Source organism: Schistocerca serialis, chromosome 11 (assembly GCF_023864345.2).
Source record: "Schistocerca serialis cubense isolate TAMUIC-IGC-003099 chromosome 11, iqSchSeri2.2, whole genome shotgun sequence".
NCBI lineage: Eukaryota > Metazoa > Arthropoda > Insecta > Orthoptera > Acrididae > Schistocerca > Schistocerca serialis.
The window spans coordinates 46,367,302-46,393,022 of record NC_064648.1 but is presented as its reverse complement, the minus strand read 5'-3'; the positions used below and the strand labels follow the sequence as shown (position 1 = coordinate 46,393,022).

The 25,721-nt window shown below is 39.3% G+C and overlaps 1 long non-coding RNA gene across 2 annotated transcripts in view; it reads left to right on the top strand.

Moving 5' to 3' along the window:
* Positions 1 to 25,721, top strand: part of LOC126427350 (uncharacterized) — a 60,257-nt gene that overhangs the window by 1,275 nt on the left and 33,261 nt on the right. The gene's annotated exons all lie outside the window — the stretch shown is intronic.

Below are 25,721 nucleotides of genomic sequence, written 5' to 3'. Positions count from 1 at the left end.
TGTGTCTGTTGTGTGCGGATGCAGGAGGAGTTAGCCACAGTCCAAATGCAGCTGGAAGCTTTGTTGGCCACAGTCAACTGGCTTCAGAGTGCCACCTTGAGGTGCGGTGGGGATGGGGTACCTGGGGCAGCCTTTTCTGTACTAGATGTGCGGGCAGGGGGGCGGGGGAGAGATGTCACAGCTCTCTGTCACTGAGCCGACCTACACTAGTAACATAAAACTGTTTATTTGCTGCCATTAATCATCAATGAGGAAAGAAGTCAACAAACCTAACTCAAAAACTTCATAAAAAGACTGAAAGCATTACAAAAACACACACATGGAAAAATATCCTAAATGTAAAACCAAAATGAACTCCCAACACTGAAAAGAGACTGAGACTCATACACGTCAAGGAAACTTTAAAACCATCAGTTCATGAAATGAAAGAAAATGATCTGTTTTATGCCCAATTGTGCAATAAAATCTTCAAAGAAATGTAAATCCAAGTGTATGAAATATATTTATTGATTTATGAATATTTCAATACCATAAACAGAGGATCATTTATAATTTTTGTCTGTCTGATGCAGTGTATGCGGTACTTTCACTCCTGTGCACTTCACACGTGTAAAAGAGACATCAAGGGACTCCAAACCTCTTGTTTGTGTATTAGTCAGTACAGTATCTTCTCTGAAAAATAACATGAAGAATGACAGAGAGCTTGGATCATTCCCTGGCTGATTGCTGTGTCCTAAGGACAAGTCTTCAAATGCATGATTAAGTGGACTAAAATGATTTTTTTTCTAGTCAAATTTGTCACCACCCTTTCTTCCTCGGACAGACTATCAATTACATCTTGTTGACACAAGACAACATGTTACACTTGTTGAGGTACGTGACTTCAAGACTGTCATGGTCAGAATCTGTGGAGGAGTTACCACTTGTATCAACATCGAATAACTCATCCCCACTGTCATGCTTCATATCTTCATAATTTCTTCCTCAATAGAAGGGAACAACAACAACAACAACATATTCAATAGAAGGGCTAAAGATAAAAACATTTGGATCAACAGAGGCATCCAATCCCACCCGTCGGCTTTGATCTGTGACGTAAGCATGTTGTGGTGTGTGACGTCATGACGGTGCAGAGTTTAGTTTATGAGTGTGTTGTGTTTGTAGCTGTCGTCTTGTTGCAGTTGGAGGTGTCCTCAAGTGGTGTGTGTATGGTCCGTGTATTATGTGGTGTATTGGGTTCATTTGGTTATCACTACTTGAAGTGTGCATTTATCGGTCATGACTGTTATAGAAGAACAGAAATTGGTTTCAGTGAGTTAAGAATTAAGTTTGTGTTGTGTTTATGTTATTGCGGTGTCATTTGCTGTTTGTTGAGTGGTAAGTCATTTAATTTAATTTGTGGCTTCTTTTGTTTGGTATGGATATGTCTTCTAAGTTTAATTGGGTTAAGGTTGAGGGAGGGGGGGGGGCTGGTTTCTTTTGGATGTGTTTTTGTTTGTTTGTTTGGCGGAGGTGGGGGGATTGGGGTTGCTGACCTAGTATGTAGCGCTGGAACTTTTTTGTGGTAAGTAGCCATTTTTTTGGATCTATTGTTTGCATGTTATGATGAATGGTGGGGTATTTGTGTGTTGTTGGGTCAGTGTTATTTACTGCATGTGTTGGTGGTTGGTGTTTTGTTATCAGCACTTGTGGTTGATTTATGTATCTTAGGGGAAGTACTTTATTTTTTTGGTATTGTCAGTTGTATTTGAGTTATATAGGTCAAGGGAAGTGTCCAATTCCAATGATTCGTCGTAGCTACGTGTTTTGGTATTGTGAGCTGCTGTTGACCTATATAGGTAAAGTGAAGTGTCCGATTCCCATTTTTGATGGTATGTGTAGTCGCAGTGTTGCAATTTTTCTAGATGTCAATTTTTCTTTTGTGGTATCGGTAATTGTGGTTGAGCTATGTAGATGAAGGGAATTGACAGATTCCTGTGAATATTGTGAATGTAGTGGAATTGGGGAAATTTTGATTGGTTTTATGTTGTCGTGTGTGTGTGTGTGTGTGTGTGTGTGTGTGTGTGTGTGTGTGTGTGTGTGTGTGTCTGTCTGTCTGTCTGTCTGTTTAGTTTGTCCCCACCCAAAAAACCCCAATTTCCCGCACTGGTCCCGTGAGTTTGATTATATTTATGGATTTTGTAATCGTGTTTACATAATGACCTCATAGGCGCCATATTGGAGACATTGTGAATGGTCGTGTCCGCCATATTGGTGACGTTATTGGTGAAAGCATATGGGTGGAATCGGACATTTCCGTAATCCCAAACATTTTTATTCTAATCTTGATGAACAGTAAGATGAAGTAAAATTGAATGCAGTGAAATAATATCGTAGTAGACACAGTACTACTACTACTACCAACTTAGTAGCCAGAACTGTGAGAAACTGCTAAAAAATAGGTTCAAAGCTCTATTGAGCACTTAAATTCATGAACAGTACACAGCTGCCTGTGAAGTTGCACATTTATACTTGTAATTAGTGGTCAGGGGGCAGCAGGATGGCTTAAGTTAACTCATCAATAGCGCTCAAGGAAAACCCACAAGCTGTGCTTAAACTCGTCAAAAGTACCTGGTGACCGGCAGAACATGAAGATAGTACTCAACAACAACAGTTAAAGGACTAAGGACAGATGAGACAGTGGTTGGCCAAGAAATTTATTTGGAGGGTAGGCCCTGAAATTGTCATTTTGTATATAGCTCAGTTGGTCAGTTTCATACTGCGTCATGCCCAAAAACAAGTGTGTCCATTCATAGTAGTGAATCATATTAAAAAAAAAAAACTGTGTTATTAAAAACCAAGTTAAGGAAAAACTGTAGTGTCCTACGATTTCGAACCGAGCATCACAAGAAGTGAACAAAGTATGGCTTATCCCTGGACAATAAGAATAACAATAAAGATGATGATGATGATGATGATGATGTAGTATTCCACATTAATATTAAAGGAAATAATTTTCAACAGACAAAACATCATGCTGCGTTAACTGAAGCCTGTGTCATTCGAAGGAATTAATTAATTCATTGTATATGTGCTATGCCAATCAATGATATCAATTCATTTTGAAATGTGAATTGACCACCTAGTATCTGTTAATGAGCAACTTAGGTGGCAACCATTGATCAATGCAACTAGCTGATAGTAATAATTTGGATCTAAGCTTGCTTGCTAAAGAGACTTGATTTTGTAACCCCAAATACAGACTCACATAAGTGCCAAGAGCGGACATTATCAACAAATATTGACTGCAATATCAGACAGTTCTGTGTCGCCTCGCTTTCACGCTAATGGAGGACATTTTGAACATTTCCTCTAACACAGTGTTTGAAGTCACGCTGGTACGTTCTGTTGCTGTTTCCATTCCATGATTAATGTGATTTGAAGAGAAGTAATAAAATGAGCTCTAACATGGAAATTAAGCGTTTCTGGACACATGTCCACATAACATATTTTCTTCCTTTGTGTGTGAGGAATATTTCCTGAAAGTTTGGCCGTACCTTTTTGTAACACCCTGTATAATAACCATTTTGATTTTTCCGGCATAATTATTCATAGTTTTCGTATCAGGTTGCCTACTAGACTGAAAAACCATCATGACAATGTATCTAATTGACTGCCATTTCATATGAGATGCTATTTCTCAATAATGACATGCCTCACTACTTCATTTTCATCACTGGCACCACAGCACACACACACAATGCATTAGGGGCAGCATTGATGTGCCTGGTACATATGTCACTCCATATTTTGATCTACATAATATTGCTATCTCCAAAAACAGTATCAATCAATAGCTCACAGAGTAAATTTTATACATGAGATATTTCATCTACCTTTTTTCAATTACTGTAGAAGTAACATGGGGTCAAATTTCTGACACTACTCTGTTTGTTTTAGTGTAACTCAAACCATGTACACAAAATATGAATCATTCTGTATAGATAGTGAACATTTCAGAAGTAATTTTCTGTTAATCAGTAATGTAACAAAACAAATCTGTAAGCATGTAAGACTCTGAAACCCTTAACATGGGATTATAAAAGAAAGAAGTTATTTTGAAATAACAAATGAATGGAGAGGTGACACAATTAGTAATAGGGTAAAAGGAACTACTACTATCAATAAGTAAGATATTGTAACAGACTACTGCACACAATGAAGTAGAGGAGTATATATGTAAAATAAGTTACAAATGTAAGACAGGACACAAGATAAGATAAAAAATACAACATTATAACAAGGTTTATGGTACATTAATAAATAATCTAGAGAAAATTTATAACTGGTAGAAAATAAACTTTTTCTCGCTTGCATTGAATTTCAACGCAAAACTTTCCAAGAAGAGACTTAACTCTGTCAAAATTTTAGGTCTGGTACTAATTTTATATTAACCACAACAGAGCAGAAAGTAAAAAAGAAGTCCATAAATGGAAAAAAAGTCGTTAAGATTTGAGCGTTATGCTGTCATCACTAAAAGCATGCACAGTATAAGTGCTATCTTACGTCAATTTCGCCTCAACTTTCCAAAGTATCTAAAGAATCGAGAGTTGTACTCTTATACGGAATGGGTAATGCTGAATATATAAAATTGTACTTAGGAAACTCGGCCAATATCCTCAGACCACAGGGCACATACAGCTACTTCTGCATTTGATCACTTGGGCCTTAGAAACACAAATGTTTCTACAACTTCTGAAACAGTGACAATAAACTGCAGAACTCTGGGATCACGATCTAGGTTAGTGGAGTTGCAAGAGGAGCTAATGAAGACCAAATAATATCTAGAAAGGTTATCAGAAGCGTTGAAAAAAATCCAGACCAAATGGAATTAAAATCAGGCCGTATGTTTTATTACAGATGAAAAGAGTGGAAGTAAATACAAGTGTAGCCTTTGTAGCAAATAAGAAAATTAAAAATACTACAGGTATTAAAGGAAGCTCAAATATTATATTAAAACTGGTTTTAAAAATAAAAAAGAGATATACTGTGGCAGTCGCTTGAACCTATGGACCAACACTCAGATGCTGTTGAGGTATAACACCTCTACAAATATTTACAGTTATTTCAAGCAGAATGACCTCCTCCAAACCAACAAGCACGAATTCTGAAAACCTCTATCACACAACACCCCCCTACACTTTTTCGTATTTATTTATTTGTTTTACTCCACATACCATCCTCAAAGACAAAGATTGAGGGAATAAGGTAGATGGAATATTTCCTGATTTATAAAAACATTTCGACTTAATACTGCACCAATGTTTATTATCAAAAGTATGGTGATATGGGTATCAGACAACATATGTGAGTGGGTTGATGTTTTCTATGTAAACAGGGTACAGCATAATCCCTAGACTGTAAATTGATGGGGTAACAGAATGTAAATTATACCAAAATCTCTTCTAAACATTTCTGAGATTTGCTGGATCCACTACAGTAGATGCTATACATCTTTATACTTGGTCGAGCGATCAAACTGAGCTATAATCCTCTGATTTGTAATTCAACGTTGACAGGCAATGTGAAATACAGTATCTATAATGGTCTAGTGCAGGGTCATGTAAATTTCTTAGTTCTGCCCAATTTCATGGCAGTTTGTCATAACATCCCATGATCTCCTAATTGGTATATCAGCATCCTAGCATCCTTTCAACTATGGAGCTGTCTCCATGTTCAGCTGCATTGTTCTGCTGAATTCTCTTCAAAATAAATGTTAATCTTTTAGCCAGGTACTTCACTTTGCTGGAATTCATTTCAGGTGACAGCTTATAAGTCTTGAAACATGAATGGATTTTGTGGTGATAAACAACCTCAAAGGGAATCGACACTGTGGTTTCATGTATTCTGGTGTTGTATGACGAAATCACATATGGTAATAGACAATCCCAGTCTGAGGGGAAGCTAATCATGTTATAAGATAAGATTCTAGGTACTGTTTTATGAATGTGTTCAACCCTGCCATTACTCTTAGAATGAAATGACGTAGCTTTGAACTTCTTTATTTTAAATAGTCAAGATAACTGTATGATAAGATTGGCCATAACGTTTGTCCCTCAGTCTGCTATAATGGCCTCTGGACTTCTAGATTGTAGTGCAAAATAAGTTACCAGTGCTCTCACAACCATCTCAGCGGCCATGTCTGCAGTGGGTCACACAATAAGATGATGAGAGAAAGGGTCAGCTACAGATAAAATGTATGTTACTTTTTACTGTTAAGGCAAATGGTCCTGCAATATAGAGTGCTAAGACTTTCAAAGGTCCAGCTACCTCAGATATAGTTTGAAGAGGTACATTTGGTTTTTGTTCTTGCACTCTCTGCAAAAAGACAATTTTGAACGTAATATCCTAATTTATGTGTGGCACTTTCCCCATTACGATGTGTCTGTATACACTCATGACTCTGTCACAGTATATACTTGCCAGTAGTCTCGGGATTCTTGTGCCTTCTTTAATTCCTCAGTAAGTACATCATCTACTTGCAGGATCTTAATTTTTGTACTCAAGGCATGTGGATTCTGATTTAACTTTCCAGGCTTAAGTCTGGTTATGTAGTCATATTCACAGAGTTTTAAGACCAATCTAACAAGTCCACTGCTGGGATCCTTTAAACTCAAAAGGCACTGTAAAGCAACACGATCTGCAATTACTGTGAACTGTCATGCCTATAGGTAACACTGACAGTAATGGGTGCCAAAAACAAGAATCAGAAGTTCATTTTGTGTGGTGGTGTAATTTTGCACAGCTGCTACAGCTGACGTGAAGCATAACCAATTGGTTTTCCTTCACCATTTTGTATCTGACTCAAAATACAACCAGCTGAGACATTGCTAGCATCACACAACAAGATTAAAGGTAGAGCAAAATGCCGATAACCCAAGACAGGTGCACTTGTTAAGAATGTCTTTCAGTTTTAACATGGCCCTCCTGCTATCCATTGTGCAGACAGGAGCAACTCCCTTCGTTAGTAATTTTGCAAGCCATTTTGTGGTGACCGGATAGTTCTCCACAAAACGGCGATAGTAATTTATTAACCTGAGAAATCAGTTGCAATTCTTTAATGTTCCTCGATGCTGGAAAATCATTCACTGCATTTTTTAATTGTGGTTTTGGTCTTGACCATCTGCTAAAATTATATGGCCTCGATAGTGCAATTATGATAGTGCAAAATCGCAGTTTTTGAATTTCAAATTTATATTAGCATCACTAAAATGGGTTAGTATGTTTTTTAGTTACTTTGCATGTTCTCTCACTGAATTTGAAAAGACAACTGTGTTATCCAGGTAACTAGTCATATGGTTGGCTTTAAACCTCCTAAAAGTAAATCAGCAAAATGTTAAAATTTTGTGGAGGGGGAGAGGCAGGTGTTTGGGGGGGGGGGGGGGGGAAGGGCTTTCTTTGATATTCATAATGCCCACAGGGTACGACAAAAGCTGTCTGTCTTTTTCTCCATCTTTAATAGCTACATGAATCTGATAGTAGCTGGAGCATGGTGAAGAATTTGCATTTGACAAGATGATTGAAAATATCATCAATTCTTGCAAAAAATGCTGCAAGCTTTTCCTCTGTAACTGGTTTTGTTGGGGACTACCACTGTAACGAGCGTACATAAACAAGGTGTATTCGACCCGGGACAACCGGTTTTTTTTAGAATTCTAGGTATTTTTCATTGTTTTCAGTTAATTTTTAGTAATTTGGCTGGTAAGAACCGATACTCTAACAAAGGATATTACTGTACCCCACTACTGCAGAATAATACTTCGACAATAAAAGATAAACGAGAGAAAAAGAACGAAAATTACTTAAATTGCAAAGGAAATGCGCTATATACAACGACGACACACAGTGCTCGTGCAAGTGTCTGCCAAATGCAAAATGTGTCAAAGGCTTTAGGAAGACTATGCAATGCTTCATAACAACAAATTGCCTCCGATGAGCGTGAAGTCACAGCTGTTTACATTAGATTCATTTTAGCAGTTACGAGCGGGCTCATGCGCATGCGCAGTTGAGTTGCTTTTGAGTAGTAGATTCTCCTAATTCTGGCTACAGGAATGTGGATGTTGGCTGTGCAAGCAGTCGCATCAAGCAGCTAGATGCTACCGGGAAAAGGGGGCGCCAAATTCATATTCTTGAGGAAAAAAACTTGTATCACAAAGTGCCTAGCATGCAGCGCATGTTTGTCTATTGATTATTCATATGATTTTGAAACGCATCTCTATTGGATTTTGAACATTTTTGAACACATTTTAAGTTGATTTCTGACTGAATCATAAGTAGATTTTTGAATGCATGCATAGTGTATGTGATGTCTCATCGCATCCAGAAATAAACTTCCCGTAGATGGGACAGGGCTATACGATCTGAGCGGACTAAAGCCAAACGGATGAATGCCAATTGCTGTCTGATTATGTGGTTGATTGGGTTTGTGAAAGATCAGTGTTCATATAATTACTAGCGAAATCCATAGATTCAGACTACCAGAGTGGAAATAAACAACTGTCAGGAATAACAGATGAGAAAGATTATGTATTATCTTCTCTGTGTATCAAAGGAAATGAAATTTTGACAGAAAATTTTTTGCCATATCGCTACACTAGTAAGGACCAGTAGCACAGTTCTCGTCTAGCAGCCACTTAAGTTCTATTCTGGAAGTAACATGGAAAACGTGTTGCACAAAAACATAAAACGCCTAGCCGGAAAATAATTGCGGGATAACCTAACGTGTCATTCTGGCAGGGTTAGTGAAGTTAATCAGCGAACAAATTTTGACAATGGCACGAATAGCTACAGAATTGGTGGTAACAAGATTGTTTGTGGAACGAGGAAGGAGAAGAAACGGGGACAAATTATGGGAGAATAAGACGATCCCAAATTTTTATAAAAATTTCGTAATACTACTTTTCGGTCTCATGCTTGAGAAACTGGTGCATATGAATGAAAGTGAAACTATTTCCTAACATTAAGTTTTTTTTTGTTTGTAGTAGGCCTAATAGGCATTTGATATTGGTACTTCATGAATTATATTCTGTAGTGTTATAAAAATGGCCATTGGTGCCAAAACAGTCTTGTTTATTTGGTGTGTGTTACAAAACTGCTGACATATTAGAAAGGCCTATTTTGTTTTATCTAGCAGACAGCGACAAAATAGATGTAATCAGATCGAGAAACCACACCAGTCTTGGGTATTATTTCTGTTAACAGCTTTTTCAGTATTAGATAATGACATTTTGATTTTTCATGTAGCAAAACGTTTCACAAACTTTGATGAGGTAATACCGTAGATCCTTTCCCAGAAAGGAAAGCACACCATGTAAAGCTCTAGTGAGATTAGAGAGAAAAAAATGCTAGGAGCTAAGGATTGAAGAAATGCATAACTTCTTGATTATCTCTTGTCTTTATTGGTCTTATGTATCCTATATTTAATTTTATGTCACACAAAACAGCAAGTTATTAGCCAATAGGCAACAAATAGTTCAGATTTTCTGAAGAGTTCTTGTTCTCCTGATTACAAAAAATCCCATCCGCTATTAATTGTGAGCTTTTGTTTTTTGAAAAGGGGCAGGCTGTCAAACTGGTTGACTGGGAACAGGCGAGGCCCCACAGGACATTTCAATTTCCACTGTCCTGAATATAGTTTGATGGCATCCATTACAAAATATACACGTTTCAATTCCACAGAGAGAAATACAATGATATGCGTTAGAAGAATGATTTGTCAAGAGGCATGGCACAGCACTTTGGCGTACTTAAGACCAAATAATATGCCTTACCTTTCCTCGAACACACGTTTTATGCTTCAGACTTTTCAGAAAGATGTGCGCTACAAGATGAACATATTTTTGAAAATTCGATTTTTTTAGTATTGATCCGGTACGCAAATATCGTAGATCTGGGGCTGATGCGCAGAGCAGTCAGAGTAGAGTTGTAGTGGGTAGTCTCCACGTGATCCGTGTCTACATTTAGTGATTTTGCTGTTTCGCCTTCATGTACTCTCACGTCAAATCGAAACAAAACGGATGTCTGTGGCGGGGAGCTATCAAGTGAATTAAAATACATTCAAATAATTATGGAAGGCTAAGTCAGCTAGAATGGGGTACAGTTGACAGTGAGTATATCTAACAAACAAAACATTTATTTGTATGCCTGTATTGATGAGGAAGGTAGAAGTTCTGCTGTTCATTTATCTTGCAAACTTGAGCGATTCCTATCTCTCTTACCGGATTGGCTTTGCAGAAGGGGAGCAAGGAGCAGTGGCAGAACTGCTCCCATTCACATTTCGCGTATTCACATTCCTTCGAGCACCTTGTTGACCTACTTGGTTAGCTGACCAGTGCTGTAGAGATGGACAGTTTTCTCTCTCGTGTCTGATTTTTCTAAAACAAGCACATGCTGGTGCCAAACACTAAGGAGCCGTGTAACTTTTTGTCATTTGCAACGAGTGCAGCACACTTCGGCAACGAATGCACATCAAGTGGGCTTTATCCCGGTGGATGATTAGACGAATTGTTGCACCTCCTTTGTGAGTTGTGTAGCCTAACTTAGTGTACTCAGTGTACTTCACCTTGTCACGTACCTGTGGGGTCAATTCTGCGAATGAGTGAATCTGCAAGCAAGTTTCTGATTTCCTGAGTGGTATCTCATTCCTTTCATTACTTTCTGTTAGTACATATGTACGACAACACACAACTCTTATTCGGTCAGAAAATCACTCAAAATCCTCTCCAAAATTTTGATATTTGATGGAAAGATTGTCCTTATAGTAGCTGACTGTATTTATCTGTGTACATATCCTCAACGCATTCTGCAAGGATGTCAAATGCCTTGGTATTTCTCAACCCTTCCTTGAATCTACATAAACATGAGCCACTCCTTGCAATTTCGTGCTGGTACTCCTATAAACTTTTCGTCAGTTGATGGGAACAGTTTCCCTGTATCCATTACATTTTGAAGTACTGTGTCAACGTTTACACCTAGTTTAGAACCGCCTATGGGAACACAGAAATAGGGAAGTTAGGCTAGCTCCAGGCACAGTGCTGTTTCGCAGCATCACATTTACTAATGCCTCACTAAGGTGCCTTTGCAGATCATCATTTTTCACACGGAGTTGCTCCACCCGTGTTTGCAATATGTTGGTTCCATCTCTAGTTGCCTCTGTGGCGTGGTTGAGGGAAATTGCTTTAAACTACACACACACACACACACACACACACACACACACACACACACACACACACACACACACACACACACACACACTTTATCACAGACCTCGATGATGTCAGTGGCAGCATTGGTCCAGAGGCATTTCCCCCTACAAGTGAAGCTTGCACATTTAATATGTAGTCATTGGATAGATAAAAAAATCCAGTCACCAAGTGATGGCAGGAGAAAGGTTTTACTTATGCAAGCTTTTGAAGCCAGTGGCCTATCCTTCCAGCATATAGATTGAACGGGTAGGGAGAGGGGTGAAGGGAAGGGAACTTGAGACGTCTAGGGAAAGGGGTGGGGTTCTGAAAAGTCATCCAGAATGCAAGGTCAGGGGAGACTTAACAGATGGGATGATAAAGGAAGACACCAACCGTTGCTTGGTGAATGGATTTTTTAGCTATACAATTACAGTATATTGTCAGAAATTGATTATTTTGATTGTTACAATTAAATTGTTCATTGACAATTGATTGGGCAGCAATGCAGTGGCGATGCCCGGTGTCGAGGTGGCTTCGGGACATCATAATCATGATGTGGCCTCGTGTGACCACGATAGAGGAGGCAGACGAGGTTGAATTTCCTTGCCTAATGGCAGTGATGGCAGCATGGCATTAGGCCTGGTTAGACTGTGGTGGGCAGCTTGGGCTGACTGTGCTAAGCACTTTGTTGCACTGCAGCATGGAGCCGGACTGTCCTGCATGATGGATTCTTACATCTGTTCACGGCTTAGTAATTTGTATGGGGCACCTCAAAGCTGAAAGTGGGTCAAATTTGGCATCTCACTTCAGATGCCAGTTCTTACCCCCACTTGGGGGTGTCGTCAGGATTGGATAGTGATGTGGACTTGTAATTAACATACATAGTCATGTTGGGAAAAGGAAACTGTATCAGTTTATTTGCTCATAGGGATTACATTGTGAGAATTGTCAGGACAACAGAAGGTAGTTCCAGAGCCATCTTGGAGCAGAAGGGAAAATGCCAAGGTAAAGAAACTGAGCCATTTAGTGTTTGCTATAGGTGGCGGTTTGGAACATAAGAGAGAGATGTTCTTCAGCTCTGATAGCAGTCAGTGTCTAAAGTCAAGTGATCCTGTGGCATTATTTGGTTGGTAGGTAGGTCTTTACAGTGATGATTTATCCTAGTCCATCATGAACTGGCCCATTGTTGTATCAGCAGCAAGGCGACAGACTGAATGGGAGCCCATTTGTAAAATGAAGTAATAGTAATTTCTTGCTTACGGAGACTGGAGTAGCACCTTGCAAACAAACTACTTTCCAATAACAGTTTTAGCCACGGATGTGACATTTCCTGAGCCTTTTACACAACTATTGTGTAAAAATGGGTGTTTGCGAGACTTTAATATGGTGCATCGTTTAAACTATATATTTTCAGAATGAGATATTCACTCTGCAGCAGAGTGTGCACTGATATGAAACTTCCTGACAAATTACAACTGTGTGCCCGACCGAGACTCGAACTCGGGACCTTTGCCTTTCGCGGGCAAGTGCTCTACCATCTGAGCTACCGAAGCATGACTCACGCCCAGTACTCATAGCTTTACTTCTGCCAGTATCTCGTGCTTCAGTAGCTCAGATGGTAGAGCACTTGCCTGCGAAAGGCAAAGGCCCCGAGTTCGAGTCTCGGTCGGGCACACAGTTTTAATCTGCCAGGAAGTTTCATATCAGTGCACACTCCGCTGCAGAGTGAATATCTTATTCTGGAAACCTCCTCCAGGCTGTGGCTAAGCCATGTCTCCGCAATATCCTTTCCTGATGGAGTGCTAGTTCTGCAAGGTTCGCATGAGAGCTTCTGTAAAGTTTGGAAGGTAGGAGACGAGATACTGGCAGAAGTAAAGCTGTGAGTACCGGGCGTGAGTCATGCTTCGGTATCTCAGATGCTAGAGCACTTGCCCGCGAAAGGCAAAGGTCCCGAGTTCGAGTCTCGGTCGGGCACACAGTTTTAATCTGCCAGGAAGTTTTATATCAGTGCACACTCTGCTGCAGAGTGAATATCTCATTCTGGAAACCTCCCCGAGGCTGTGGCTAAGCCATGTCTCCGCAATATCCTTTCTTTCAGGAGTGCTAGTTCTGCAAGGTTCGCATGAGAGCTTCTGTAAAGTTTGGAAGGTAGGAGACGAGATACTGGCAGAAGTAAAGCTGTGAGTACCGGGCATGAGTCGTGCTTCGGTAGCTCAGATGGTGGAGCACTTGCCCGCGAAAGGCAAAGGTCCCGAGTTCGAGTCTCGGTCGGGCACACAGTTTTAATCTGCCAGGAAGTTTTATATCAGTGCACACTCTGCTGCAGAGTGAATATCTCATTCTGGAAACCTCCCCGAGGCTGTGGCTAAGCCATGTCTCCGCAATATCCTTTCTTTCAGGAGTGCTAGTTCTGCAAGGTTCGCATGAGAGCTTCTGTAAAGTTTGGAAGGTAGGAGACGAGATACTGGCAGAAGTAAAGCTGTGAGTACCGGGCATGAGTCGTGCTTCGGTAGCTCAGATGGTGGAGCACTTGCCCGCGAAAGGCAAAGGTCCCGAGTTCGAGTCTCGGTCGGGCACACAGTTGTAATCTGCCAGGAAGTTTCATATCAGTGCACACTCTGCTGCAGAGTGAATATCTCATTCTGGAAACCTCCCCCAGGCTGTGGCTAAGCCATGTCTCCGCAATATCCTTTCTTTCAGGAGTGCTAGTTCTGCAAGGTTCGCATGAGAGCTTCTGTAAAGTTTGGAAGGTAGGAGACGAGATACTGGCAGAAGTAAAGCTGTGAGTACTGGGCGTGAGTCGTGTTTCGGTAGCTCAGATGGTAGAGCACTTCCCCGCGAAAGGCAAAAGTCCCGAGTTCGAGTCTCAGTCGGGCACACAGTTTTAATCTGCCAGGAAGTTTTATATATTTTCAAATTACAAAAGTATAAATATGAAAAACACTGAATGTGATGCTTAAGTTTTGTGAACATGTAAATTAACATGGCATCTGGTATCTTTTAACATAACATAGATCCCAGCCAACTTCAGCAAGACATGTTATTTGTGTATAAAAACATGTCAAATCTCTTCCTCATGATGAGATAAAGATGTTCATTTAAAAATATTATTTAGCTAGTTAATATATAAAGAACTCCCCACTGTGTAATATTTTCAGAAATGACGAAAGAATTGTCGGCTTAGGACATCATCAAAGTGTGACAGATATGGAACATCTTCTCCTGCTGCGAAGGGGTTATTTACTTATTGGGGTTGTGGCTTGGCAGTGTTTTGGAAGGCAGAGAGGGAGAGGCAGTGTCTGCAATATCAACACCCAGAATAAGCTTAACAAGGCTAAGGAGCAATGTCACTCTCTTCTGTGGTGTTATGAGATTCAATTTGAAAGTGTTGTTCTCGTTAATGAGACCTATTTACTCAATGTATATGAATGTCACATAAGAGTAACAAAATACAAAAGAGTTATTTAAAAGGCAGTTATGTTATTTTGTGGCTTGAAGACTGGAGAGCTGTCTTACAGCCCTCAATCCTCTGCAAATGGAAACAAAGTCACATGACAAGACATGGTGGCAGTGCATAGCAGGTTTGTTAACATGGAGAAACTACAAGAAGGTATCTGACTTGAGGTAAATGTTTATGAGTAGCATCAGGGTGACATATCATTGAAATGTAAAGTGTCTTCTCAGCTCAGTACAGCCATCCCTCTCTTTTTCACTGTTAAATTTCACTACCAACAATTCGTGCTTTGACCACAAGCTTCATTCACAAAGTAGTAAAAATAATATGGAATAACTATTAAAATAAATGTGAGGGTTACCCAAAAAGTGAGGCACTACATTTGTTTTCCTTCAGTAATTATTTATTGAACACAACGATAAATATACAAAAGAAAGAATGTTGTTTATTCTACATTCCCTATACTTCCACACAATTGCTGCCCTGTTCTATGGCCTTCCTCCATCAAGACACAAGGGTGTGTGTACCCTGTCAGTGCCACTCCTTTTTCTGGTATTGAAGCCATTTCTCCACTGTAAGAATCACATCTTTGTCATCCTCAAAATGTCATCTACAAATGTGATGCTTTAATGAGACAAGCAAATGGAAGTTGGAGGTGCGCTAGGTCAGGGCTGTATGATGGATGAGATGATACTGTCCAACCCTGTTTAATGATGGTTCTGAAGTCCTCAAACTTGTGTGAGGCCGAGCGTTATCATATAGAATCAGTCAATCACCTGGGTTATTATGGTGACAAAATCATTGGAAGTCCCTTTTGGGTTTGGTTAATGTGTTCACATCTGCTTCAGAAATATTGGTACTGTGTCTTGGCATCACATCAAAGAGTGAGAAGATTTAGTTTCCTCATGAGATAGTGCGTAACTCATTGTGCACAAACTTCTGAGTAATTAAGACTATGGACAATTGCATCCACACTTTCCTTCCTGAGTGACAGCTTCATTGCCAAGTGCCAAGTTGTTCTGCATTGGTCTTTGTGAATGAGCACATCAGCAAGCTGTGCCTGGTCAAGTTTGAAAGCCACAAATGGGCTCCCTGAATGAAGCAAATCTTGGAGCTCTGCCGAACCAATGTCTCGTAATGGCCTCACTCTCTTTGCCCAGTGACTAACAGAACTTCTGTCTATTGCAGATGCTCCATAAACAGGATGCAAACAATTGGGAATATTCTCGAAGGTTCTATTCTTTGCTGTGAGAAGTTCAATGATGACACGCTGCTTGTAGCTTACATCATATAGAGACACCATTTCAAAACATTGCTATAGGTATGATACCTGTCAGAATAAATGGGATATTTGTGTGTGCAATTTGGAAACTTCAAATAATGTATATCTTAACTGTCACATTCATACAATTTTTGCTGATTGAGAAAATATGTGGTACATTATTTTCCAGGCAATCTTCGTACTTTCAGTTAGCATGACACCCTCTGTTCGCTGCTGTGTACGGTGGCGAGAACCTGACCAATTGGGTGCAAGTTTGATTTACGTGCTAGCTAAAGTGCTATGTGCTATATTTTATGTTGTGTTTGTGTCCTGCAAAAAAATCCTATTTAACTGATGCTCCACTTTACAGATCTCACCAAACTGTCTCATTGTTGGTACAGTTTGTTACACAAAAATATTGAGAACTCTGATGTCAGTGGATGAAACAGTACCTATATTCCAATTTACAATTGAAGACTGCTTCATTATTATGAGAAATACAAATTTTAGATGCTAAAACCCGCCAGCTTTTGTTAAATATGAATGGAACGAATGCTTCAGGGCGAGGTGAAGAAAACCGAGAAAGGCACTGTGTTGCACCTGCATATTAGGCTAACAACTCTTATGGTGACAGATCTGTATATTTAGTCTTATTCACAGTCCTGGGCTCTTGTTTCTAGTGTGATGATGATGAATTATGTTCATGCTGACACAGCAAATAGTTTATGTGTGCATAGGATGGCAGGTCTCAGTTGTGAAATATTATGAAGGGGTAGCAATACCTTTATAATTTGATGGGAAGCAACTTCCCATGCAAGCAGGATATGTGGACATTGTCAGATGTCTGGTGTTGTGCTGAAGACATTTGGTCCTCACAAGGGGAAGGTCTCGGAATGGCCAACCAATTTGAGTCATATTTGGCAGGGTGCTTGTATAAACCTAAAACAGAGGACTGAGATGTTTTGACTCAAGAAGCTGCCCCATCCTTATATTTGAGGAAACCACTCCTAAAGTTCATGACATGCGATTGATTCAAATTTGACGAAATCAGTAGGTAATTGAAAATCGGGTGTTTTCATCATATGTGTGGGGGATGCTGCATATGCCCATTTTCGTACAATTGAAGAAAGAAACTGAGTATGCCTATGGTAAACACTGTTCAAAAGAACTGCCACTGATGTAGCGATCAAGAGAGGAGAAGAGAAGAGAACATATGTTTAATTTCCAAATGCATTCTGCAGTTTTTTCATTAGTATTTTTGCTGTATTGAATCTAGTAGGAATAGGAAAGTCAAAAGGTAATCAGTGAAAAATAATAACAAGGTGGGGAAATAAATTTATTTAATGACTTGGATTAGAAAGAATTATAATTTTAATCCTGGTTGCCCTACAAAGGCTCTTTCACTGACTGTTACATGCCTTCACTTACCTTTGAACATCTACATGGGTGGTACTTGTCATATAAACATTTGAAGCAAATATGCTTGTGGCACCAAGAACATATAATGAAAGCAGCTTTCGCACAACTACATCATTCATTCTGAAGATCTGGCAGAAAACTGACTTGGGTTACATTTAAAAATATTTCGTTTTTGGGAAACTGGTATAGGAATGTGTATTAAAATACAGAGAGATGTAAACAGACAGAATATGGCACTGCGGTCATCAATGCCTGTATAAGATAACAAGTGTCTGCCACAGTTGTTAGCTCGGTTACTGCTGCTGCAATGGCAGATTATCAAGATATAAATGAGTTGGAACGTGTTGCTATAGTCGGTGCATGAGCGATGGGACACAGTATCTCTGAGGTAGTGATGAAGCGAGGTTTTTCCATTTGACCATTCCACAAGTGTACCTTGAATATCAGGAATCTGGTAAAACATCAGATCTCTGACATCACTGTGGCTGGAAAAAGATTCTGCAAGAACATGACCAATGACAACTGAAGCGAATTGTTCAATTTGACAGAAGTGCAACCTTTCCCCAGATTGCCATACATTTCAGTAGTGGGCTATCAACAAGTATCAGCATGCAAATCATTCAACGATACATCATCAATATGGACTTTTGGAGCTGAGGCCAACTCGTGTACCCTTGATGACTGCATGACACAAAGCTTTATGCCTCGTCTGGATCCGTCAACACCGACATTGGACTGTTGATGACTGGAAACATGTTGCCTGGTCGGATGAGTCTCATTTCAAATTGTATCAAGTGTATAGGTGTGTATGGGTATGGAACTGGCCTCATGAGTCCATGGACACTGCTTGTCAGCAGGGGACTTGTTCAAGCTGGTGGGGGCTCTGTAATGGTGTGGGATGTGTGCAGTTGGACTGATACAGGACCCATGATATGTCTATATACGACTCTGATAGGTAACTCTTATGTAACCATCCTTTCTAGATTACCTGTATCCATTCATGGCCATTGTGCATTCTGAAGAACTTGGGCAATTCCAGCAGGACAATGTGACACCCCACACATACAGAATTTCTACAGAGTGGCTCCAGAAACACTCTTCTGAGTTTAAACACTTCACTGGTCACCAAACTCACCAGACATGAACATTATTGAGTGTATCTGCGACGCCTTGCAATGTGCTGTTCAGATGATGTCTCCACACCCTTGTGTTCTTACTGATTTATGGACAGCCCTGCAGGATTCATGGTGTCAGTTCCCTCTAGCACTATTTCAGACATCAGTCAAGTCCATGCCATGCAATGCTGCAGCACTTCTGCGTGCTTGTGGGCCCCTACATGATATTAGGCAGGTGTACCAGTTTCTTTGGATCTCCAGTGTAATTTTAATGCATACCACGCATGCAACATCACCTAAAAATTGGTACTGAAAATTGATCATGAATTATGCTATGAATTGTTGTGGAATGTGGATAGTTGTGAAATTCCTGCTGGATTTCCAGATGTACATTGCAGTTTTGAAACCTCCAAATAAAGTTCTGTACCACGGCTCATTGTAAACTAACATAGCATATTAAGCTGTCTGTGGTCCCTCGTGACATTTGTTTTCATATGAGGCTTCAAATTTTAATTTTTCACCAATCCACGTTGTTTGAGAAATTTATTTACCTCCTTGTTATTATTCCTTAATAACTGCCATATTAACCCTCCTTTTGTTACTAATTTCAATAAGGAAAAGAAAGATGACAAAAAATCCAGCAGAATGCATTTCAGAATTGAACACAGGTTCTCTGCTCCCCAGCCAGATGCCTTGATTGTTGCATCAGCAGTACTTTCATTGAATAGCATTTACTTTACGGGTACATAAGTGGCAGTTGTAATAGTTTCTTTCGCAAATCCCTAGGAAAAAAGTTTGCTTCTGGACACCACCTATGATGATTAAAAGTGTACCATTTTCAATTGTATATCGATCTGGTCAGTTTTGAATCAAATTCACATCATGAAGTGTAGGGATGGTGTTCTCAAAACTGATCTTCATTTTATGTTGTATAGAAGCAGGCTGCCAAATATGAGCTGAATTGGTTAACTGCATTTGTAGCCTTCTCCTTGCCCATGTTAAAAATTTACACTTTACGCTGCTATTTTTGCATTGTTGTGAAGTACTGATCAATTGGTGGTAAAAGGTTTCAAAGAAACCATTGAAGCTATAATAGTACTTTAATTTGAAAACCTTTTGACAGTGTATGGTTTCTTTAATTGATTACATTTAATGGGTTTCATATAAATGATTTCTTTTTTCTTCTGTGATGCCATATGTAATGTAGTTAAGAGGTATATTTTCGTTTTCATAGTGCTGGAACAGTGATATAAGCCATTTGATACTTCAAAAATAAGCTATTGGAAAGTGATACCAAACTCCTCAAAAATACCATCAAAATTGGCAGAAAGTAATACCAGAGTTGACAGAAAACAGCAACAAATAGGCAAAAATAACTCTGAAATTGACCATAAAATAAAATGGATTTTTCCTGTCTCTGCTTACTGTTTGTTAGACAGACAGACAGACAGACATTATTTCCACAACATAATACTTATTTCTTTGAGATTGTGTTCTTCGCAGTTGTATACCATTATTTACACCTGATTCTCTTATCCTGAATGTGCTGCCATATAGTGTATGTTCTAGTACAGGGTGTACATAAAATCAAGGAACACTTTCAATTATTTATTGCACAAGAACTAAACATTGTACAGATGCCATACATACTGCATTTCGAAGGGAAACTTTTGAAAGTTTATTTTTTTCTCCAAACATTTGATAAGCGAACCATGAGTGATCAGGTAGATGACAATACGCTAATCGAATTCTTGCCTTGCCTTACCCATCCCAGCATGGCATCGTCGACTGTGGCAGTCACTTCCCGTATTCACTCCCGGAGCTCTGCCACATCATATGGTAGAGGTAGTACATACACAAAAGAGTCACACAGAGTGAGATGTAGTGATTGGGAGGGCCATTTCATGAAACAGATTTCCCCTTCTGTAGCATGGCCGAGCCATCGATGTGACTGCACCGTTTTCAGGTACCCAGGAACTTCACGATGAAAATGGGGTTGTAACACTCCATTATTTTTAATGTGTATCCCGCTCGATCGGGATCTGAATAGCAGCCCAAATAAGTATTAATTAATGTGACCGTGTACCTAATGGGGCTGGCAATCGGAATGGACTGCTATGGAGTTGTTACATTCCATTCTGTCCTTCTCAAATGCTGTAATAATGTAATGTCTGGCAACAAGAAGAACAACAACACAGCTTCACTAATCAAGACCTATATTCTTATCAAAAACACAAAAATAAGGAGACAGCCACTGCCTTCGTCATACACTGTTAATAACGGCTAATCTCAGCACAGGCTTCTTCGTTATTCATAATCGTCACACGCTAAATCCAATCACTGTAATCCAACACTGTAATCCAAATGATGCCGGCGCGGTAGACGCGAAATCTCAATAACGGCACATAAATATCACTGAATCACTCTCGTAATTATACTGTTTCGCTTTTCCCGTATTATTCTAACACAAAGGGGTTAAACCGCGGCGATGGCCACTCCCTTTGTCGGTAAACCTTGCATTATAACAACTGCTGGCTTCCGCACAGCTCGGCCCGCCACACGGGACCACACAGCACTGACTCAACTCTACTCTCGCACTCGCAACACGACACACTAATCGATAGTTGCCCTGTCGACCTGTGCCGATGCAAACTTAGTAGTAAGGGCCTGCGGACCCCTTACAGGGTGGAGCCCCATCCTGCTGAAAAATGAACAGAGTGTCCAATCTCATTTGAGGCATCAGCCATTGCTGCAACATGTACAAGTAGGAATTTCCAGTGACAGTGCTCTTGGCGAAGAAGAATGGCCCATACAATTTTTAACGTGACAAGACACAAAAAACATTTACCTTTGCAGTACAGATTCAGATTCTTTGTTCACCATTGACCACCTGAGGTGGAATAGGCAATTTAAATGGATATCATATAACATTTTCCTTGAATAGTACCTTAAAGCTAAATGAGCTTTGCAAATAGTGCCCATAGATGATAACATACACCATAACATAAGATAAATACATTCAGTGACATCACATAATGAAATCCTTAAAAATTAATGTTGATTGATTTTATATTCATAAATTCTGTTACATTGTAGAAAGGATTGATTAGTAACCAATTTAGTAGCTTGCTCTTGAAGCTACTTATGTGATCCGACCGAGAAGAAAATGGAAGTTTATTAAATATTTTTAGACTATTGATTCGATGGGAATTCCCTGTTCTTGTCAGCCTGTGCCTAGGTATGTCTAATTTTGTTTTGCCTCTGGTATTATGGTGGTGCATGTTTTCCCCCATTTCAAAATCTGCTATATTGTTTTTTGCATACAATTCTGAGGCGTATATATAAAAATTAATAACGGTTAATATTTTCAGCTGAATGAGCAGTGGTCGGCAGTGCTCTGATCTACCAGAATTGCTCATTGGCCTTATCATTTTCTTCTGAATTTTTAGAACTTCAGTGATGTGAAGAGAGAGTCCCCATATCAGCAGTCCATACTCTATCTGTGACTGAAAGAGTCCAAAATAAATAACTCATAAATATTCTTTAGTCACCAGGCTCCTCAGTTTCCACATTAAATACGTAACTCGAGACAATTTTGCGCAGGTGTGGTTGATGTGTGTTTCCCACATTAACTTAAAGTCTACATGAATTCCTAGAATTTTAACTGCTTTCACCTATACCTCTTTTGACAATCCCAGTGTAATCTGTTGGTTTTTATAAGCATTGCAAAGCAGTGTATTTGGTGAGAACCAATTTAGTGCTGCTTCCATGTCATCTTGCATCATATCTTGCAGAACTGATATGTTCTCGTGCTGAGCAAGCAAAGTTGTGGCATCAGCATAACCAAATAACAAAAGTGGGGATACAATGAGGTAAATCATTGACTGCAGTTATAAAAAAGAAGGGCCTAAGGACAGAACCTTGTGGGACTCCTGTCTTAACTTCTAGCAACTGTGAGTCTCTGTTTTTGACATAGGCAAACTGCTTCCAATTTTTAGGTATGATTCAATTACTGCCAATGCAGAATCTTGTATGCCATAGAATTTGAGTGTAGCAATTAAGATATCATGAGAAATTCAGTCTAATGCCTTACTTAAATCACATAAATGAAGTGAGGCTTTATTTTTATTCCCAAAGGTTGTGATTACTTCATTCACAATTGAAAGAACAGCAGTGGTGGTATTTTTTCCCTTGCGGAAGCCAAATTGACTATTAGAGAGTAAGTTATGCGACTCAAAGTAGTGGTTCAGTTGGTTATAAATAAGAGATTCAAGTATTTTCAAGAAAATGGGAACTATTGAAACTGGTCGGTAATTTTTGAGATCATGTTTGTCCCCTTTTTTATACACTGGGATAACTTTTGATATTTTTGGAGTTGTAGGATAGACTCCAAACTTTCGACACTTATTAAACAGAAAGGCCAGTGGTTCACTAATTATATGCACTGTTTTTTTAATTATGTAATTGGACAATCAAGAGCAGTCCATGCTCTTGGGAGTTTGAGAACTTTGCCACTACCTTTGTAATCTCAGTGGATGCGATTGTCCTCCATGTAAATGTATTGTTTGCAGGTTGTTGTTGCTTAAGTAGATCACTTGCATTGGTGGTTGTTGTTTCAATTTTGTTCCTAATATAACTTACAAAGTCCATGAAAAAATGATTAACTTTATCCGGGTCAAGAGCTATGCGATGTTCATCATTCCTGCAATGCTCTTGTGCAACAGCATTCCATGCAGCTTTGCACTTATTAGGAGCCCCTTCAATGTATTTTTTGTATGCTGTTCTTTTTGCCATTCTAAGCTTAGTTCTGTAGGTTCTCTTACATTCAAGATATGCTTTGTACAAATCATCTTTCTGCTCCGTTCCATCTTTATGAGAATTTTTATACATGTGGTACAATGATAACATATTTTCCCTCATATTGGTATGTTTATCTGTGTACCACTTAATGTTTTTTTTTTATAGGTTGCCTTTTAAGATTGATTTTTATAAGAGGAGAACAAGAATACCACAAATCTAAATAATTTTTAATGAAGCTCTTAAAAGCAGTTTCAGTTTTATTTATTCCCACTTGACAGTTATATATACAGTCCCACTTAATATATCCGAGTTTCTGAATGAACTGGTTTACTACTTCTTCCTTCTGCCCTCTAACCCTACATTACCTTTTCCTTAGCATTGGCACCTGTGTTTGTGGAATACACTCAAATTCAGTGCATTTGTGTGGATGCTTCATACTGTAGATTCGACAGTTGTGCCTGTTCACTTTCACATTACTGTGAAAAGTTACTTGGTTGCTAAAAATGAAGTGTTCAACAATGCCATACCCACCCCATTCACTTGTTACAACTGTGAATAAATCTCAGAATGCTTGTCTTTGTCATTGCCATTGAGGTTCTGCACTAGCTCCAATTTTAATGGTTTCATAGACAGCTTCTGTAGCAGGACTTTCCACACTGTCATTGGAGTCATTTCCAGTTCAAAGGATGCACGATGCGCCGATTTCCTAGGACTCCTTATGAATATCTCTCGTAAGTGCTCCACATTCACTGCACTCACACTAGGATGTCCGCTTCTCTTCGTCAGGCACAAGCTACCTGTCATAACGAATTTGTTGTGCCGGTGGTACATGGCCTTTCTTGTTGTTGGCTTCTTACCGTACTTGGTACTAAACATAGGGGAAAAAAAACTTTCAGTGTTTATCTTCGAAATGACATATGTGTGATATCTGTACAGTGTTTGGTTTCTGTGCAATAAATAATTGAAACTGTTCCTAGACTTTATGTACACCCTGTATTATGAAATCTCCTATGTTGGCAAACATATAAGTGTTATATCAAATATTGATAGAAACTGCTTACCAAGCATCAAGGAAGACATTAACACAGACGAGGAAAACCTAGTCATGGAAAACATAATTTTTTTTTGAAACTGGAGTTATATTAATCTGCCAAAAGAGAAGAAAGTAGCAATATCATGAAAAGGAAAGTTACCACTCACTATAAAGCAGAGATGCTAAGTCATAGATAGGCACAACTAAAAGCCTGTCACAAACAAGAAGGTTTGGCCAGTAAGGCCTTACTGGCCAGAAGCTTCTTATTTGTGACAGTCTTTCTGTTGTGCCTATCTGTGACTCAGCATCTCTACCATACGGCAAGTGGTGACTTTTATTTCCATAATATTGTTATATTTCATCCTGGATTTTCCTTATTTGAAAAGAGAAGACAGGTTGGATGAAACAATGCATACTGAGATTAAATAGAAAAAGTTCTCAAGAGTTCCTGGAGCAAGGAGGAGGTGAACAACTCAGTAAGAGCACTTGTTTTTCCTTTCATTCTTTCCATTTAATTTCAGTTACTATTCCTGCTTTTGTACTTTCTTCATTGGAAAGAACCTGAAAAATGGCGCTGTTATACTTCACTGTGTATGCCTGTATCTACAGCTGCTTGGTAAATAAAAATTATACCTAATGTTATTTGACTGCAATTCTGTATGGGGTGTAATTTTTGCTAGCAGAAAAATATATAATTCCAGTGATACACTGTGGCCGACCACTACTTATATTTAGGAGGTGAAATTGCCAGTGATGCTGATTGTCACACACAAAATGAGGGGGAATGAGGAAGGGAGATATCTCACAACTTTGATGTTCCCCAAGGAGGAAAGATTGATAGCTTGGGGATGATTGGAAGAGGTCCCTCAAACATCAGGAAACTAATGAATTCGAATTTTTTTTTTTTTTTTTCGCCCCGTATACTTACAAGTGTCCATCAGCAGTACTTGAAATTCCACCTTCTAAAGGTAAGTACTGCCCACCCCATCTGTCTCTTTGTAATTTTATACACAGTTCAGTCACATTAATGTGAGCACTGCCTATGTTTTATATCAACATGCAGTAACCGCTCACAGATGGCAGATGCCAGCATTAGCATTGGAGTATATATAAAGTGGGTCGAGGGGTGATGCAGAAAAGAGTGCAGATGTTGTCATAATGCTGAAACAGAGCTATTTATTGGACATCATTGGTTTTTGGGCCAAGTGTAGAAGCATTTCCAAAAAGGCTAAGATTGTAAACTGTTTACATGCCACCGTGGTGAAAGTATACTGTGCATGGCGAATTAGTGCCATCCAAAACCGGCATGCAGGCAACTGTGGTGCAAAGATATGTGTGGGTGAATGAATATGCAACTGTTGAGCAACTGACCGGCCAGATGAACCAAGGGGCTACCAACCGTGTCTCCTCAATG